Here is a 19523-nt window from a genome sequence, read left to right as displayed (position 1 = left end):
ATGTTGGATTTTATTCTTTGTTTCTGCATTAGCTGGCACAATGGGATTAAGAAGTAGCATAATACTAGTCAGAAAAGCCAATGAGAAGACCGTAGTGCAGTTGGCAAGGTGTTTTCTGCTTTTGTAGGCAAAGAAATGTAATAACACCCTCCACAATTCGCCGTCTCCATCTCCTCACCTTAATGAAACTCCTTTGGTAGGAGTTTCCTTTTAGGAAAAACACTTCATGATGACTTTATTGCCAGCTACAGTAAACATAGATAATTGGCTCTATAAAGACTGGGCTCTATAAAGGTAAAGATTTCCTCTGCTGCAGGATTCCTGAGAGCCAAGATTTAATTTGAAGGGACAGGCCTGGTCTTGCATTCTGAAGCTTGTTTCTTTGCTGTTCTCAAAAGGAACAGCATCTTCCCTCATCTAACAGACATATTTACGAAAAGGAAACCTCCCAGTTTCAAGATGTACATGACCTGTCAGCCAAAGTGAGATGATAGATGCTGCACTAGAGTAGCAGAGAGAAAGATTTCAGTCTAGCTTGTTTGCTGTCCATCTACTCTGCATTCTGCACCAAATCAGAGCCACAAAGGCTATGCTATCTAAGACTTTTCACTGAAAACATTTTCCATGGAAATAAAGGCTTTACTTCTGCCAATGTTGGGTGGAACAGAAAAAAAGTCTGGAAAACAGACCTGTTACTTTGTCTGTTTTCCCATTCTTTAGAAGACACTTCTAGTAGTTCTAGGACTTATGAGAGAAAGAGCACTTTTAAGTGAGGGGGAAAGAAAAAAGATGCTTGTGAACTGTATTTTTTTCCATAAACAGTAATGCATGCTGAATTACTGCTTAATGAAATCTGGTGTACCACCATTATATAAGCTTTGATTGATAGTTTGGCAGAAAAGAAAAACTTCTTAAAAAATAAAAGAGAGGAAAAAAAAAAAGATCTTTTCAGTTTAGAATTGAAACCATGACAATATTCCATTTCAGTGTGACTAGCACAAGTTCTGCAGGACCATACTGTATACAGGTTTTCCTCCTTTTAGTTTTGCCACATTTGAAAAGAACTAGGAATAGATGTTTACTGCACATATATTTTACAGTTGATATTAAACAGTGCTTTAAATTTTGCTGGAAAATTATTCTAAAGCATTCAATTGTCTTTGAAAACTCTAAGTCCATGCAAGCAGACAGGTTTTTTAGGAAACTTCTATATAAATTATCTCTTTAATGACCTCAGTGTGCCTAAAGACTAGCAGGAAGGAGGAAGTACAGTAAATAACTGTTCTGATCAAAGAACTGGTCAATTAATATTAAACAATGTTGACGCTATGATTCTTGTCAGCAAGGATGCCGTTTCAGGCAACAGAAGACACTCCTTTTCACTGTTATTGTAGGGGACAAGTTTGAGGGAAGGATGTGCCTAACACTTTCTGATTCTCTAAAAGGAATAGACTTAATTGAAAGACTCAAAGGGATGCCAGCAGAACCCACCTGTATTCCATCAGCAGCTCATCTCTATTGCTCATGAAAAGTAGAAATTTTACATGCATGTCTGAAATGCATCTACAGAAGGCCATCACTGAACTGCCTAATAGTGCTACGGCATAGTCACTGCTTTTGGAAGCCTTCTTTTTCTTGTTTAACTTTATTCGCTTCAAATTACTGGAAAAGTAATTGACTGGGCAGGCAGGAGGACACAACACGGAGCACTCTGTCACCCTGTCCTTAACATAAACACAGAGTTATATCTTTCTGATTGTACAGGGAATTTGAGGGAGAGCCAGGTCTCTTCATGTCTGATGAATGAAACTTTCCTTAAGGCTGATAAAAATGTTGAACCCACATGAAAGAAGATAAAGCCCTTAACCTAAAAAAACACTTCTGTCTTTCACCATTAGCAGACCTATGAGAATACTGGCCTATGAGCTCATGAAAGAAGAACTCTGGAAACAGGAGGTCAACTCACTCTTTGTTGTTTCCTGCCTCTGAGCTCTTCTGTTGTAGCTAACTATTGCCCCTTGATGATTTCCTGACCTGCCCTAACCTAACTCCCCTGCTCACTCTCCCTGTCATTAGAAGCTGACAGAGAAGGTCTCCTACTGGAGAGGAGACCTCCTCCTTGCTTCTTTGCCTAACTGAATTTTCTTACAAGCTTCCTCGATTTCTCCTACTACTCCCAGGGTTTAGTGAAGCCATGAATCCTTGGCTGAGCAACCACTAACTCAACCCAAATCAGTTAATATATTGACTTGGCAAATTAATGATAAGTGTAATATTCACGATCTCTTTACCTGTTTTTTTTCTTCAAAAGGCTGCCTAGTGGCTGTGACTGGGTAATGGCAGAGATGTTGATTTCTTTATCAGCTATGCAAGTGTCTTAACCTTTATTTTAGTTAAGTAAAACTGTAGGATTATTACATTTTTATGAGTTGTCTTCAAAATGCTCTCAGTCAATGGAAGAAATTTCAGCCATGAAATGGCAATTTGTTGTCTATTGTAAAAACATCATATTACAAAGTCTCATTTCTAGATTAAAAATGTCTTACACAACTCACCACAGGGTTGCTATAAGGGTAGTGTATATTGTGTGTTCTCTAGGTGGGTTTAGTTTATCAAGAAAGTATATGAGCATTATGATTAAATCTTAGTTTGATATCATCTGTATTTTGAAACAGAACTGATTTCTGGCTACTGCTGCAATGTCTTTGGCTTGCTCTATGTTCATTGTCGCAATAAATCATTATATAGCTTTCTCCTTAAAGTCCCTTGACTTAGGTCCTTAATATGAAACACCCATCACCTGTGTCAATTTTCCTTTTTCCAGAACCTCATCCTGGAGAGCAAGGTCATGGTTATATGGACAGGAGGAAAAAAAGAAGTAGGGAGTTTCTGTCTGCAAGATAAAAGATACCTGTCTCTCATTTTCCAAAATTGTCTCATTAATACAAATTTAGTTAAACTAAGTTTGTATTAATGAGACAATTATACTTCATTGTATTTTTGTATTTAACTTTGACATCTGCTACATCTGTGTAGATCCAGTGTATGGTTTGTGTGTCTAATATTTCTACGTGTTTCAGTTTCTCTAATAAGAGGTATTATCACTAACTATAAATCTGGTCTTGCTTAAGGCCTTGGTCTATAATAGCTACACCAATAGTGCCTTTAAATACAATAACCTGTCAGAAATTTGTTGCATTTTCTACACATATCAAACCAAAAATTTCAAAAATATGTTGTTATGGTGAAAAAATAGCTCATGAATTCACACAATCACATGTTGCATCTCCAGTTAAAATGAAAATTGCAAAGTAATCTACCAGCTTCATTCCAGAAGGAGAATTGCATGGGTGAGTCATGCCCAAAAATGCAACACCACAACACTGACAAAAATAGGTGCATAACAATCCCATCACCACACTGAGACATACGTAGTTTTCTGGTAATTCACTGCCAGCCATTAGTACAAAGCTACTGCTTTAAGTGAACCCTGCCTATGAGACACAAATGTATATTAAAAGCAGCTTCTCAGTCATCAGAATAGTTCTCTGTCTGCATTCAGCATCTGAGCTGCTTCATTCCCAGACAAAAATTGTATCTGACTACACTTAGTTTCAATTAGCACTGCAGTGTTAATAGAGATGAGGGTTCCTTTCTTGTTACATTGTTTGTGGTATATGTAAAGTGGTGATTTAGCAGGGCTTCATAGACAATGTCCCACAGCTCCCTTTTAGAGACATAGATTGGATGAGTAAACTATCACCACACATCATGGATGGCAACCTAAACAGGAGCCAGCAGCAGATCAACACCATCCTGGACTTATCAGCAAGAACATGCAACATTCAGGAGAAGTGATTATTCCTCTCTATTTGACACGTGCAAAATTGTGTTTGGAGCGCTGTGTTCAGTTGTGATCTTCCTTGTACACGTTAGACTAAGTCCAGTGGAAGACCACCAAGATTATCAGGAGATTTGGGAAATATGGAAAGAATCAGAGACAACTTTTACTCAGCCTGGAGATCTTAGGGGAAATCTAATTGTATTCCAATTGCAGGGGAATGGAATGGTTATAGAGAAGATGGACCAAAATTTTTCTCAGAGGTGTATACAGTGGAAAAATGAGATGTAATGAACACAAATTGCAGCACAGGAAATTCTCTATACAATCAAGGAAAAAAAGTCTTCTCAGTGAAGGTGATAAACCCCTGAAGCAGGTTGCTCAGATAGGTTGTAAGATCTCCACCCTTGGATGCCTTCAAAGTTCAACTGACTATGACACCGGACAATCTGCCCTAACAAGTTCTGAGTTGCTTTGAGAAGCAATCTCAGAGAGCAATTCCAAAGTAAATTACTAAATTACTCAACAAGATATATTCTCTTCAGCATCTTCTATTGACTACTATAAACTACTTGTACTTAAGCTGCTGACTCCTGTGGCTTCCATTTGGAGGAAGTGATACAGATCTTACAGACCAATGCAGACATCTATGTTTTATAATATTGGGCCTCTTGAAAAATAGACCTCTAAATTTTATAATATTCAAGGTTTCTGAGAAACTACATAAAATGTAAAATAACCTCTGGTATCCTAAACGAAAGTAATTAAAATAATTCTACTGTATTGTAGCCTAAGTACATGGATTCACAACACAAGGGTTGTAAAATCACAACCTGTACTATAATTTAATTATCAGCACCAATGCTGAGACTAATTTGTATGTTTCTGGCCATATACCCAATGGTAACCAGAACAGGGAGATTTAAAGCAGCCACAGTGGTGGAAACAGGAAGAAAGAGAACACCTTTTAGTTTAAAAACACAACTTGAGGGTGTTTTGTGTTAATTAAGAAATTGTTGTGGTTTTATCTGTGGTTTATCTTCTATTTTCTTGGTTACAAAATTTACTTGCTACAAAGTCTTGGCAACTAAAATCAAGCCTGCAGTTATCTTTAAAATTTTAAATATAACACATGAAGCCAGATTCTGGAAGTTTTAGTTATCCTGAACAGAGTCTAGATAGAGCAATTAGAATCAAAGGTGTGCCTTGACGAGGAAGGTACAGCTCAGTTTGAGCCAGAGGGGCAAAATGAGGCTCAGAAAGACCTACAAAGTGAAAGAAGTAAAATCTAGGCTAATCAGCTTTATACTATATAGCAGCTCATATATTGGGGAACATAAGCAGTTTGTTTGTGTTTTGATTCAAGACTGCTACCTTTCACCAAAATAGCAATGTTTTAAAAGTCAGTTTCCCTTCCCACCCTTTTCTGCCTCTTTTGATTACAGGGAGCACCTAAAGAAAAACATTACCTATCAAGATGTTACAAAATCAAAAAGAAAATAGTCTTGGGGTTTTTTATTATTATTTTGTGCTTTTTTTGTCACTAAATTGACAAAATATATGTATTTAGATTTAACAAACAAACCAGAATACTCTAGCAAGTTAATTTTAAAAATAAGGGGTTTTTTTTTGCCAGCACATATTAAACACTAAACTGAGTAGACTTCTGGCTGAGTGCCATTCAGACATGTAAAGGCAATGAGACTGAAATAAATAACCTTAATAATTTTATCAGGCATTTTGTGTTGCAGCATGTTTGAAAATACTGAAGGAAAGTAGATTAATGGCTCTTTTTATCTAGCTGCTTTTAAAATAATTGCCACATCAACAAAGTTAAATGAAGGTTCTGTCTTAGAAATTTGAGTTAATCCAACCAGTTATCCATTGCTCTTCTTAACAAGATCAACAGTGAGTCACAGCTATTTTTCCTCCTCAGAATTAGAAGCGGGATCCATGTACAGCACTTGTACAGAACTGGAGATCTCAGGGTCAGTTTTAAAATCTTGGTTAGATTTCTCTGTAGTGCTCAAACCAATAAGGATGTGTCACTTGAATCCATACTAAGCAAACTTTAAAAGAATATTGGACTGATTCTGGCAATCAAATGTGAAGGTGACTATGAATCAAATGTTCATCTACTCATATAGCTGGTCCATCACATATTAATACCACAAGACCAGAGATTTTGTCACAAGAATATTGAACACCAACTGATGTTTAAACTCCTGCATCTGCATTGCTTTGTAAACTGTGCCAAGGGGTGGACCAAAGACTGCAATAAATGTCTGTGTATGATGCTTACCTTGCTCAAGGTAGAGCATGCTTATATTCCAGAGACAATGTAGGAAAGCCACAAACTAAAATATAGCCCTGCCGAAACAGGGCTGTAAGAGTTACATCAGCTTTTGCAATGATAAGCAGAAGTGCTAAGGATGATTATGTCCCACAGAATACTTGAAGTCCATCCTAAACTCGGGCATTACCTAAATTTTAGACCATCTGAGTGAGTTGAAGCTAAATGCAGACTGTTGTCCCAGATACCAGGCTATAGGAATATCACGCATCCTAAAATTCATACTGCAGCTATGGTGTAGACACAACTTCTGAAGTTTGAATATGGCCCAAAAAAGAGAAAACCATTTATTTGTCCAAAATGTATTAAAACACCACAGAAAAAAATAAAGACAACTTGGCCCTTCATTTTTCATGCTTTCTTCTCTCTTCATTCTTGTGCACATTGGTTTTTTTAATGCTTTCCCTTCAGTTGACAATATATTTTTGTTTAAGCTCATACAGCTATTTATTCTGCATAGTAAATCAGAAGTAACTTAATGCACTCATTCTACTCTCATTTAGTTTGGCTTGACATTAATGACTCAGTAAGTACAGAGCAGTGAAAGCAAAGTAAAGATGATGCCTAGACATTTGCTATTGCTTTAAATTGCACAATGGATTTGGATTTGCACCCAAACAAAACAAACTTCCATTTTCTTTAGGTAGCTTGCTACATCCACTTTCACTGATGCAAATGACTCTATTAGATGACAACATCATGGACTCACTCAGGCTGGGAATGACAAGAGAGAGTTCTCTTGGGCAGTCTCCTGCTCGAAGCAGGTCAACATTGGATTCAAATCAGGTTGTTCACCTTCTCAGTCTCTCTAGTTTACCATTTCCAATAAAAGTTATCCCAATGGAGACAATATTTCCTTATATCTAATAGGAATTTCCTTATTTCAATTTGTCACCATTGTTTCTTGTTCTCCCCCTGTGCAGCTCGACCTTGCTCTGTCTTCACAGTAGCTTCCTTGTAGGTTAGAAGGCAGATGTGCAGCCTGAACCAGCCCAGATCCATCAGCCTTTGTGGCTCTCTGCTGAACTTGCTGCCATTTACCAGCGTCTTTCTTGCATTGGAGGCCTGTAATGGGATGCACTGTTCCAGATGTGAGCTAATGAGTGTTGACTAAAGGAGTATAATCCATTCCTGTGGCTCGCTCCTATTTGTAAAGGCCAGTACATGGTTAGTTTTCAGCTGAAAAGAAGGACAAGCCTCTAACTCACAAAGGCTAAATCTACATAAGATATTTGTGTGCACAGCTCCATCATGTGAAATATTTCTTGTGCATATACCTGTTCTCTGATTAACCAGAAGGAACTGAAACTTTCAACAAGGTATTACACTAAATTTTTTCCATTGATAAGAATAAATGAAAACCTTTCCAAACTTATAATTCTAAGAAGCAACTCAAATGTATTGCAATTGGCTATGTTTTAAAGTGTTTTCTAATTTTTTCCTAATTAAAGTCATAGGTTTCCAGACATGCTACAATATAAGTCATTAATACAGAGGAGACATGAACTTTGTTTGGAAAGTCTCAGAGTGTATAACTCTTTAACTGTATTTTACACCTACAGTCTTCAAGCCTTGGCAAACAGTTTAAAATGGAGAGATCTGAAAGAAGGTAAAATTTCTGGCATTAGACTAGAGTGTAGTGTTTAAAGTTCAGATCCACCAGCAAGCTGAAACATGGTTTAAGAAGGATAACTTTGTTGTTTTTTCTTACAATGTCCTATAGAGCACATGCCAACACATATAGAGTTTGATTCTGCTGTCAGCTATGCTAACGTAAACCCAGAAGTACTTCAATGAAGTTCACTGAATTGCACTATATTCGTATTTATGTTCAGAAGAAAAAAGCTCCTTAATTTCTAAGACAAGCTAGTCACAAGGTGTTATGAACACACAGCCTTTCAAAGCCTAGAGATTTATCAAAAAGGTAGGTCCTGCAGAGTGCTACGAGAGTTCCTTGGTCAGGGTTTAAACTGTAGATTATCCAGTTGCCATCTGTAAGTTAAGGGAAAACAATTATCCCTGTTTAGAAACTCAGACAGCTTTGGCTGTAGCATGATGTACCACAGTTTGAGCCTTTTTCATGTAGGGTCTGACATGTGAGGATTTGGCCGGAAGCAGTCACAGAGACAGACACCAGCAGCTGCAGGTACTAACTTATGTCATGGTGACTTTATCGTGCCCCTGATTCCTGAATTTCCTCTTTGGGAGATAAATTGTCCCAGTTGTGCCGTATTTCCATCTCTGTATCTCCCATAAGAGGGTTTGTAACCACAGTGCTCACTAGGTTGTGGGTATATCCGTGTGTAACTATGCTAACTGTAAAAAGGTGAGGTAGAAGTGATGCTGTTAAATTGAACATCCAGAGACAAAAATAACCCCAAGTTTTAGGAAGAATGAAGGGCCTTTTACTCAGCTGACTGTAGCTGTTTTCCCTGCATGGATTTGTTCTGTTGCCTGCTCAGATCATCAGCACTCAGTGAAGTTTTGTGCTGTCTCACACCCACTGCTCACAAGCCCCTGTGTGACTTATTTGCACTCCTAGACAAGCTGGGGCTCCTTGCTCTCTTGGCCTATCAAGTTCTATTTCTTCCTATCCATAAGGAGGTTGTGCCACACTAATCCACCCCCACCCTGAGATGTCCCACTATCCTTATCCTGCTACTGAGCATCATATACACAGCATATAGAGAGATGAGGCCAATCATAGATGGATGTCTCTTTTGAACCTGTTTTAGGCGATGCACTTTCATGTCTATTGTTACAAAAGTTTCAGACCAGGAAAAGAGGACAGCTAGGGTATCACAAAAAGAAGATAAGAGAGAAGACAGGGATGCCAGGATGAAGCAGGTTAATGCAGTCTTTGTCAGAGACACTTCGCACTGAATCCACTTTGTCCCAAATACTGTTCACTGCCTTGCAACAACCCAGGTAGCAAACACTGCAATCTTTTGCCCAAGGGCACCCAAGCCTACGCTGCCTGGACAGTGCACTCATCCTCAGACAGTAGGCTGAGCTGGGCTGGGCCAGGGAAAGTGAGGACTCTCCAAATATACTAATGAACTTGGGCTTGTAGGCAGCCAAGAATGAAGAATTTGCAATTCAGCTCAGCCACTGACAAGGTTGGGGAATTTGGTGTCCAAGCCTCTGTGCCTGAGGCTTCTATCTGCAGCTGATCCTTAGTACCCATCTGCATCAGCAGACCAGCAAGAAGCACCAGAGCCCAGGGCACTCTCTTAGGTAGCCAAACCACTAGCCTACAGAGATTTTAGTGCTTTCTTTCTCTCTGTTTACACTGTTCTTCACACAACAGAAATGGGGCAACAACTGGGGCAGAGCTCACAATTGGAATTATTCACTACCCTGTCCAGGCAACATTCTCATGGATCTTTCCATTTAGATGGAGTCACAAAAATGCAACCAATATAATACACTACTTACACCTATATCAGATTGAGTTGCTTTCTTAGCACATCTTATTGATAGATTTGTCAATAACAGCAAAAAATATTTTTTTTAAATACACTGATGCAGGAGGGGCTGTTTTTGATAACTTCTCATTTAAGCCAAGGTGTTAAACTGGCCTGAAGGCTTTAACAAGAAGCAGCATTACTGAGCCTCCTTACTTTTAAGAACAGGCAGAAGCTGCACACGTGGCTGCTTGCATTAAAGGGCATAGGTCTCTGAACTCTAGTCCAAGACAAGTCCAGCTCAGAGAATTGCCATTAATTAACCTCTGTCTGCTGTTAGACAGCTGAGCTCATCTAAAGTACTCATGCAATCAAAACACCTCCAGAGGGATGGTTCAGCTTCTTCATCTCCCTTCATCAGGTTAGGACCTGTTCGTAGGTGCAGTGTCCTGTCCTATTCTTTGTGCCAGCTCTGACTTATTGTTGAGTCAGTTTAGCTTATAAAACCAGATGAAAAAATTTTCATTCTTTTGCTGGATGAGTTTTATGTCCCTTCAGAAGCTGAATTAACTTTTCACTGGGCAGAGCTGACAGAAGTGAGAAAATGTCCATGTGGCTGGGCACAGAGGAAGAAGCAGTGGAGCAAAGGGAATACGTAATTCAGTGCTTTGGAATACCCTCAGCATTCAGTAAAAAGCTGCATTCAACTGGGTGCTTAAACGGAGAGCTTTTACATAAATAAAATCGTTCATTGCATTCTTTCAGAATGAAAGGTGTATAATCAATCATCAACAAAAACATCAGGCCAGAATAAGCAACAAAATGTTATGGGAAGATCTAATGTAACAACTTCAGTGATGTAGGGATTCACATAAAAGAGAGACCTAAGTGAGTTTATACACACCCCATGCCTCCAGACTTCTTTCATCTTATCCTGGTGGGACATAAAAATAATGGAGAGAAAACCCCAACCTGTTCAAGATGAAATAAAATAACTGCTTAACAACTACACAGTTAATTGCAGTTTTGTTGGCTGGCTGGAAGTAACCCTATGAATTAGATAAAGGCAGATTTACACTGTAAAAGCCTCTATTCAGTGCAAAAGAATGCAGTAGTGAGCTCCTGTCTGAAGGCAAAAAGCTAATGTGTATAGCTTTTTGAGTCTGGAGAGTCCTCTGTTACAAACAGGATCTGCAAAATGCACGAGACAAGTGTTTTAAATTCTTGAGGTATCCAAAAGATCACTCTACACAGCAGCGGTGTTACAGCTGTTACAATAAGAGCCTGTGCTGAACTGGAAAATCGTCAGGTTGACTCAGCACCCATGTCATTCTATCTTAGATGAGCTATCTTCTGGAAAAGAGAAAACCTTTTAAGGTAAATCACCTGGGGTTTGTCTCAAATAACCTTTTTTTTTTTAACCTCCTTGTTATGTCTGGGAGAAACCTGAGCTCAGTGTGCAACTGAAGCTACAAAAGGTTTTGCAGAATTGCATAGAGATGAAGGATTACACTTTAGACATGGCTGCCACGTAAAACCCTGCTGAAGGTAGTCACAAAACTATAACAGACCAATAAAATTATAGCAAAATGAAAGGGCTGCAAATGGCTAGCAACATCAATGTGTTTCATCTTTAGGAATTTGTCACTGAGTGCACTGTTCAGGGATTTGCTAAGCACCATTTGGCATACTTCCCCATCCTCTCATTCCCTGAGGGAGTGCTGCCAGTTTGCCTGCATCTGCCAGAGTTGTAGGTAGCATCTTTGATTCAGGTCTCAGTCAGGACCCTAAGTCCAGTCAGTGTCTTAAAAATCCCCCAAAATACCTTAAAAAAAAAAATATTGCACAACATCCCCATTTTATATATACCATACCATTTTATATGGGGTTGGATTGGAAGGGACCTCAAAGATCATCCAGTTTCAACCCTCCTACCATGGGCAGGGACACCTTTTGTTAGACCAGGTTGTTTAGAGTCCCATCCAACCTGGTCTTGAAAACTTCCAGGGATGGGACATCCACAGCTTCTCTGGGCAACCTGGTCCAGTGCCTCACCACCCTCACAGTAAAGAATTTCTTCCTAAAATCTAATCTAAATATACTTTTTTTTTTGTAACCATTTCCCCTTGTCCCAGCAGTACATGTCCTTGTAAATAGTATCTCTCCATCTCTTTTGTAGGCTCCCTTCAGGTACTCAAAGACCACATTTAGGTCTCCCTGGAGCCTTCTCCTCTCCAGGATGGACAATCCCAGTTCTCTGAGCTCTTCCTCACAGGAGAGGTGCTCCATTCTTTTAATCATCTTGGTGGCCCTCTTTTGGCGGGGGGGGGAGGGGGCCCTTCAAATAGGTCCATATCCTTCCTGTGCTGGGACCCCAGATCTGGATGCAGCACTGCAGGTGGGGTCTCACCAGAGCAGAGCAGAGGGGCAGAATCCCCTCCCTCTCCCTGCTGCCCACGCTGCTCTGGATGCAGCAGGACCCCCTTGGCTCTCTGGGCTGGGAGTGCACACGGCTGGGTCATGTCCAGCCTCTCACCCACTGGAACCCCCAAGTCCTTCTGGGCAGGGCTGCTCTCGATGTGTTCATCCCCAGCCTGTGTTGGTATCAGGGGCTGCCCTGAATCAGTCAAAAGACCTTGCACTTGTGTTAAAACCTCACTCACAAGGTTCCTGTGATACCATTTCTCTAGCTTGTCTACATCCCTCTGGATGGCCTCCCATCCTTCAGGTGTGGCAACTGCACCCTCAGCTGGGTGTTATCTGCAAACCTGCTGAAGGTGCACTCGATCCCACTATGTCATTAATGAAGATATTAAATAACCCTGGTCCCAGTATGGACCCCAAGGGACGCTGCTTGTCCCTGATGTCTGTCAGGACTCTGAGCTGTTGACCACCACCCCCTGGCTGTGACCATCCAGCCAATTCCTTATCCACCTAACGGTCCACCCATCAAGGCCATGTCTCTGCAGTTCAGAGAGAAGGATGCTGGGGAGGACCATGTCAAAGGCTGTACAGAAGCCCAGATAAATGACGCTTGCGCCCTTCCCTTGTGCACTGGAGTTACTCCATCACAGAAGGCCACTGGGTTGGTCAGGCAGGACTTGTCCTTGTTGAAGCTGTGCTGGCTTTCCTGAATCACCTCCCTGTCCTCCATGTGCCTTAGCACAGCTTTGAGGAGGATCTGTTCCATGACCTTCCCGGGCAGAACTGAAGCTGACAGGTCAGTAGTTCCCAAGTAGTTCCCTCCTTTCCACCCTTTTTAAAGATGAGTGCAGTGTTTCCCCTTTTCCAGTCACCTGGGATTTTACCTGATTGCCATCACTTTTCAAATATCATGGAGATTGGCTGGGCAACTACAGCAATTCCCTCCGGATTCTGGGATGCATCTCATCAGGTCCCATATACTTATGTATATTCAGGTTCCTTGGGTAGTCGTGAACCTGATCTATACTTGCAGAGACACTTTGTTGCCCCAGTCCCCATCCTGCTGTCCATTCACTCAAAAGGTTTGGGAAGAGATTCATTGAAAAGTGAGGCAAAAAATTTGAGTACCTCAGCCTTCTCCTCATCTTTGTTACCAGCTTTCCAGCATTGTTTATGAGGTGGGTAAATCTTCTTTGACCTTCCTTTTTCTGGTTAACATACCTGTAGAAGCCCTTCCTTTTATTTTCTGCATCCCTTGCCAGGTTCCATTCGAGCTTCACCTTGGCCTTTCTCACCCCATTCCCTTCACAACCAAACTTCATCTTTATCCTCTTCCAAGGTTACCTGTCCTAGTTTCCACTGCCTATGCACTTGCTTCTTGCACATTTTTTGACCATCAGTTCCCTACTTGACTATGCTGGTTTGCTGTCTCCTTGCCTGATCTCTTGTTCCTGGCAATTGCTAGCCCTTGCACTCTATGGAAGACTTCCTTAAAAATCTGCCAGCTCTGTTACACCCTCTTGTCACTGAGGGCAGTCTGTCAAGGAATCCTATAGACTATCTCCTTGAAGAGCTGGAAGTCTGTTTTACTAAAGTTCAGGGGCCTAATCTTACTCCTTACCTGAACCATGTTCCTCAGAACTGTGAACTCCACTGGCACGTGATCACTGCAGCCTTGGCTGCCTCCAATCTTGACATTCCCAATCAGCTCACTCATGCTTGTGACCGACAGATCCAGTATTGCACACTCTCTGGTAGGGCTGTCTATTACCTGGCTCGAAAATTATGCATTCCAGGAGCCTCCTGGACTGCCTAAAGCTCACTGTGCTTCTTTCCCAGTAGATGTCAAGGTGGTTGAAGTCCCTCAGTAGGATGAGAGCCTGAGAGCACAATGCCTCCTGTAGCTGGAGCAAGAAGGCTTGGTCAGTAGGCTCCCCTTGATCATGCATGACCATTTTTGCATGATAATATAGCTAAGTGTTTTATTGACAAAGAAAACAAGCAGTGTAAGAGTATTTGAACAATTGTTTAAAGAAAATAACCTCTAATGTAAACATGTGGATTTGGAATTAAAACCTGATTTTAGGAGTTAAAATAATTTAGCCATAATTCAATCAGAAGCTATACAAGCTTCACTTTTCCAAGCAAAGAAATTGAAAATGCAAACTAATAGCAATGCACTGAAACTTACAGGTTTTTCACCTACTTTGTAATTAAACACTCTTTGAAGCCTAATTGTAGCATGTTTGATGTAGGCACTGATTTGTTGAAACTGTATGTACAGCCAGTGCAAACAGTCCAGTAATCCTGAGCCTTTATTTGACTCCATAACCATTTTAATGGCTTTTTCCACATTTATTGCTGGCAACAGCATACCTTCACAGAAGCTGAGTTGTGCTTTTTGTGTTGGTTTTGTTCTTGATTTACAGGCAAGCTCTTTAATTGAACTCTTAAGAACACAGTCTGCATTCAGAACCTCTGCAAATAGAAGATGTATTTAAGAAGTTGTTAATATAGTCTGCATGGTGGAACATGGCTGATCATTCTCTGGTATATAGAGCACTAAATTAAAATAATGAAAATAATCAGGATATTTGCAACTCCCTGTGATATGGTGAGATAATTCAAGCACCGAGACTATTAAAGAATGTCTTACAGTCTCAGAACGAGTCCCTCTGATTTCCTTTCTTTTTAAGTATTCAGGGGTTTGCCTCGCTACTGCTTCATTCATCTCACAGATATATTTCATCTTTCCATACCAGAACATATTAATGGAATTTTTCTGACGGTGAGCCAAAGACACAGACTCTGACACAGATTTCCAGTATACTGCAGGAAAATGAAAAAGGGACATGTGTGAAAACAGTAAAATATCCTTCTTGTATTTTCCAAGTGGCACTACAAACTAGATGATAAGCTGAATGCTTGTTTTAATGGTTTTTTAATGGAAAAGATAACACATTATAAAGGAAAAAAAAAATCTGAGTAATAAAAATATTTTAAAGGAATATGAATATTATCAAAGGGATGTCATAAAAAAACCCACAGAATTAAACCTACAGAGTTCACAACAAACATTTTTTTGTAAATAGTTACCTTTTTGCATATAGATCTAAGCTACACATTGGTAGATGCAATTGTATCTTTTCACACTTAGCATTTTGCTATTTTTTCACTATCAACACGAGATAAGCCTCAGCAGGGAAGGAGTGGTTTGTAGAATTAAGGATGTAGTCCTCTGTAGTAAAATGCTGAAGGAAATTTTGTGTCACTAGTATTTTTATATAATCAAGGTAGTTGTTTGGTTGTGATGGTTCTTTTGCTCATTCTTACAGCAAAGGTGCAATTCTACACATAAATGGACACAAGTATTTAGATTCAATATAAAGTATGTAGTAAGGTTTGTATCAGCATTTTGAGGTTCCTCACCAAGTCCCAGCCTTTTTGCACGTAACATAGGTCAAGACCACTTAATTCAAGTTGTAAACCTATATTTAAAAAAAAAAATTAAAATTTAAAATCTGACTGTACAATTTTAATTTGATCCTGTTTATTAGGATTCAGACTTTGCTTACAAGATCACGCAATTTATACCCCCCAATACTACCTGTAGACAAATCCTGATTTCTTTTTGCAGGGGATGGAGGAAGGAAGTGAATTAAACTGTCACAAGTGAAGCATCTCATATCCAGAGCCCTCTGCATAATTTGTCATCAAGAAGAAGAAACACTGGGAAAGGAGCCAGAAGTGTTGAAATTAAAAAAATAAAGTCCTTTGACTAAGGGAGTTGCACATTCCCCAGGAGAATGGGTTTCTATCCCTGCCACTGCCAAAAGGTTGCTGAGTAACATTTGTTTCAGCACTAAGGCTCAATGAAATTTATTTTTTTTTTCCTGCTGTCACTTAAAAGGCTATAAGTAAGCCATGTGGCTTAGGAAAGAAAATCTAAGTTAGATCCCCATTTTCACTCCAACATCTGTAAAATGGGGAGCCTGAGGCAGCTGGGAGCAGGTGTCACAACACCAGACACGCAGAATGACATTTCTTCCCCTGCAACTCAAATTTGGCTTTTATTTGTTTTGTCCCCTTTTTCTGCCATTTCTTCCCATTGGAATTGCAAGATTTCAATGAGGTTTAATTGGGCAAACTTTGGTCCATTTCCCTGCACTTCATGTCATCCCATTTGCTTTTATTGTTTTCACTTGGGTTCAGAATTTTCTCTCTTTTGTTTTAGCATTTCATTTCTTCCATTTCTTCTCCTGTCTCTTTGTTTACCTTTCTTCCCTGATTTCAGGATTTCAGTGTAAATAATTTTGGTAACTTTCAGTCCTCTTCACTGCACCTCATTTCATCTCAGTACATTTTGTAGTCACTCCATTGCCAAATTCTCTTTTTTTTCCAACTGCACTTTATTTGATCATATCTCCTGTCCAGAGTTATTGTTCTCTGATGTTCTCTGATTTCAAGATTTCATTTCCTTGAAATGAAATCTTGTGATTTCAATGAGGATCAATTGGGCAAGCTTCAGTCCATTTCCCTGCACTTCATGTCATCCCATTCGCTTTTATTGTTTTCACTTCAGTTTAGAATTTTCTCTCTTTTTTTTTTTATCATTTCATTTCTTTCAAATTCTTCTCCTGTCTCTTTGTTTACCTTTCTTCCCCGATTGACCATACCCTCATCCCAGGTGTGTGTGCCCAGTCAATTCTAGGCTCCAGGACCAATATCACTCCATTCTTACATTTCATCCATTAATTCATAGGTCCAGACATCTTGGCCAGCTACTACCCAGGCATCGATTTGCTGCTAAATCTTTACCAGTCTCTGCTTGCTTCAGCTTCTGCAACATACATTTCCTTCTCCATGTTGCCTGTGCCCAACTTAGAGGGGACATGAGAAGGAAAAAAGAGACATCCTCTGAGGTCTCATGGACAAATACTTCCCTATAAGTATTTAGAAATATTGTGGACATTTTTTGGTAATATTTCATACTGTTTAATTTTCAGCAGCCTGAAATTCCTATCTCTGTGGCTTTAAATAATTATTTTCAATCTCTTCAAGAATATGTTGGATTTGGGGGATTTGGGAGGAGAAAGATGTCTTAGTGTCTGCCCAGAACAAGGAATTTATTCATTTTAAGCATAAAAGTGAATGGGAGCCAGAAACAAATAGAAAATAAACACTGCAACTCATGCTGTCATTTTTCTAAAATAACCATGTCATGGAGAAAAAATTCCATGTATTCTCACCCACTAAATGTGTATTGCTTTGCCTATGATTTTCAATCATGGTTACTGTCAAGCAACCATAAAGTCAACATCTACATGAGGCACATAGTGACAGAGTTCAGGGAAATGCATACCTGAGAAAATTTATGTAGTTAGGCATCAGTAATTCCAAAGCATCGCTGCAACTACAGTGACTGACATTGGTGACTTCACTAACATGAATACAGAACAAGATAATGCATGTAGAACAAGTAATTACATGTGATTGTCATAGACAGTCATTTCCAAAATCAATGTGTAATATGTTGCGTTGTCATGTTTTTACAACTCAGTGCTCATGGCAAAGAACCCATCCTTCCTCCTGTCTGAGCTCAAGAGAAAGTCAGAATGGACAGTATATTCCTGTCACAGAGTAGCAAACCACACTGCAGTAATTATAAGGAACAAAACAGGCAATCCTCTGCTCTCTCACTTGCCTCAACTGCTTCTAAGTTAGGTTGAGGGAAGAAAGCTACAAGATGGGACCTGCCCAGTATTGAACATTATTTCTAGGAGCATGCTTTCTTTATTCTTTCGTCCTTGGTTGACCTGAAAACATACTGCAATAAAGTTTTGCTTCTGGGTGTTCAGCTCAAAGTGAGCTTCTAGCATTACTTTATACATTGTAAATTATATTACAGGAAATGTAAATTATTTCTGCAGCCTGATCTTTTAAGTGTTCTCAAAAAGAAATAGTTCAATGGATATTAGTTTAACATCTGGCATGTTTGATCTTTCTGAGAAATCATCATGTAAAGCACTATGCTACAGAACCTTGCAATTTCTTATCTTTCACTGACTACCTGCTACTGGGAGCTATTGGAAGCACCATTGCAACAAGGGATCAAATGATATTTCATATGTATAGATTTGGATTATTAAATTAATGTAATTCTGCTCTTCATGTGTGAAAAGTGGGTTGCTCTGCAATTCATAGATGGAAACAGAATGGGGAAGAAATCTCAGTTAACCAAGATGTAATAAATTTACAGTACAAAGCTGGCATGAAAACTGTTTTGTCTTACTTCAATGGCAGTATATGATGCCTTTCTGAGGATGGACTGCAGTTTCCATTTTAGAATTCATTTACAGAGTATTATCATTACATAAACCACACGTTTCTTACTGTACTACGAAGTAATTAGTTGTGGAAAACTCAATTGTGCCAGCCCTGAATTACATTTATAAACACTGAAAATGCAGGTACCCATCTAAACAAAAGAAAAATAACTGTTCACCTGTGTAAATAACTCGGGAAAGAGATTTCTAATAGATGTCCAGATTGATAGTCCTTTTAAGGGAGACATTATGCACTGGCACTGTGCCAAAGAAATGTTAGATGCATAATATGAAAATTGTTATTTTTATACAATACATTTCAAAGAAAAAACTTTAACCTGGGTCCTTGAAAAGTGATGCTTTTTCTTTTATAGCTGTTTACCTGCTCCAGAAAAGCAGACAGATTTCAAGCCGTACACAAGAACACAAATGATTAACTTTATGCTTGTGATTATTCTAAGTTCTGATATATTCACTACAGGGCTTAGAAAGCATAGTCATATATCTCTTGTATTCTGTGGATGGTTATACATGAGAACAGTGCAAAATCCATTACATTTTAAGATCATCTTAGGCCTGCAGTAGCAAGAGTGTCATCAATTAACATTCCAGAGAGATTATCAGTTTGGAAATCAAAACAGTAATAATTGGTATATAAACACATATATCCATACACATAAAATCTTGAGGTACAGCTTGATCTTAAGGTGTGAAATTAGATTTGCACACAGATGTGAAAACTCAATAGGGTTGTCTGTTCTCTGCTTAAGCAGTGCAAAGTCTTACACAAAATTTGGCTCCTAATCACTGTTTATCTGCCTTATGTTCCATTCTATCTCTGAAAAGGAAAAGAGAAATAAATTAGTAATTTTTAAAAAGCATGCACATCTGCTCAAGGAACAGGCACTCTATGTGTTCCCTAGTTATACTGGTAATTTCAATAAACTGCATTTGGAAAAAGACAGCAATTAGTCTTTAAGTCATATGGTTTTAGCATAATTTTAGAGGCATTTTAAAAAAAGATAAAAATAACTCAGCTATTTCTGGTAATATTATTAGAAAAAAATACTTTTGTGTTGTTGTCCTAGTAAGGAATCTCTGTTATAGTGCTTGAACTTTATTTTACCAGTGCCTGTGGAATGATGGCCAGAGAGTCTGGCAGCATTAATGAT

This window comes from Corvus brachyrhynchos, unplaced genomic scaffold (assembly GCF_000691975.1).
Source record: "Corvus brachyrhynchos isolate BGI_N302 unplaced genomic scaffold, ASM69197v1 scaffold115, whole genome shotgun sequence".
Lineage (NCBI taxonomy): Eukaryota > Metazoa > Chordata > Aves > Passeriformes > Corvidae > Corvus > Corvus brachyrhynchos.
The sequence above is the reverse complement of the archived record's forward strand: the minus strand, read 5'-3'. Positions refer to the sequence as shown.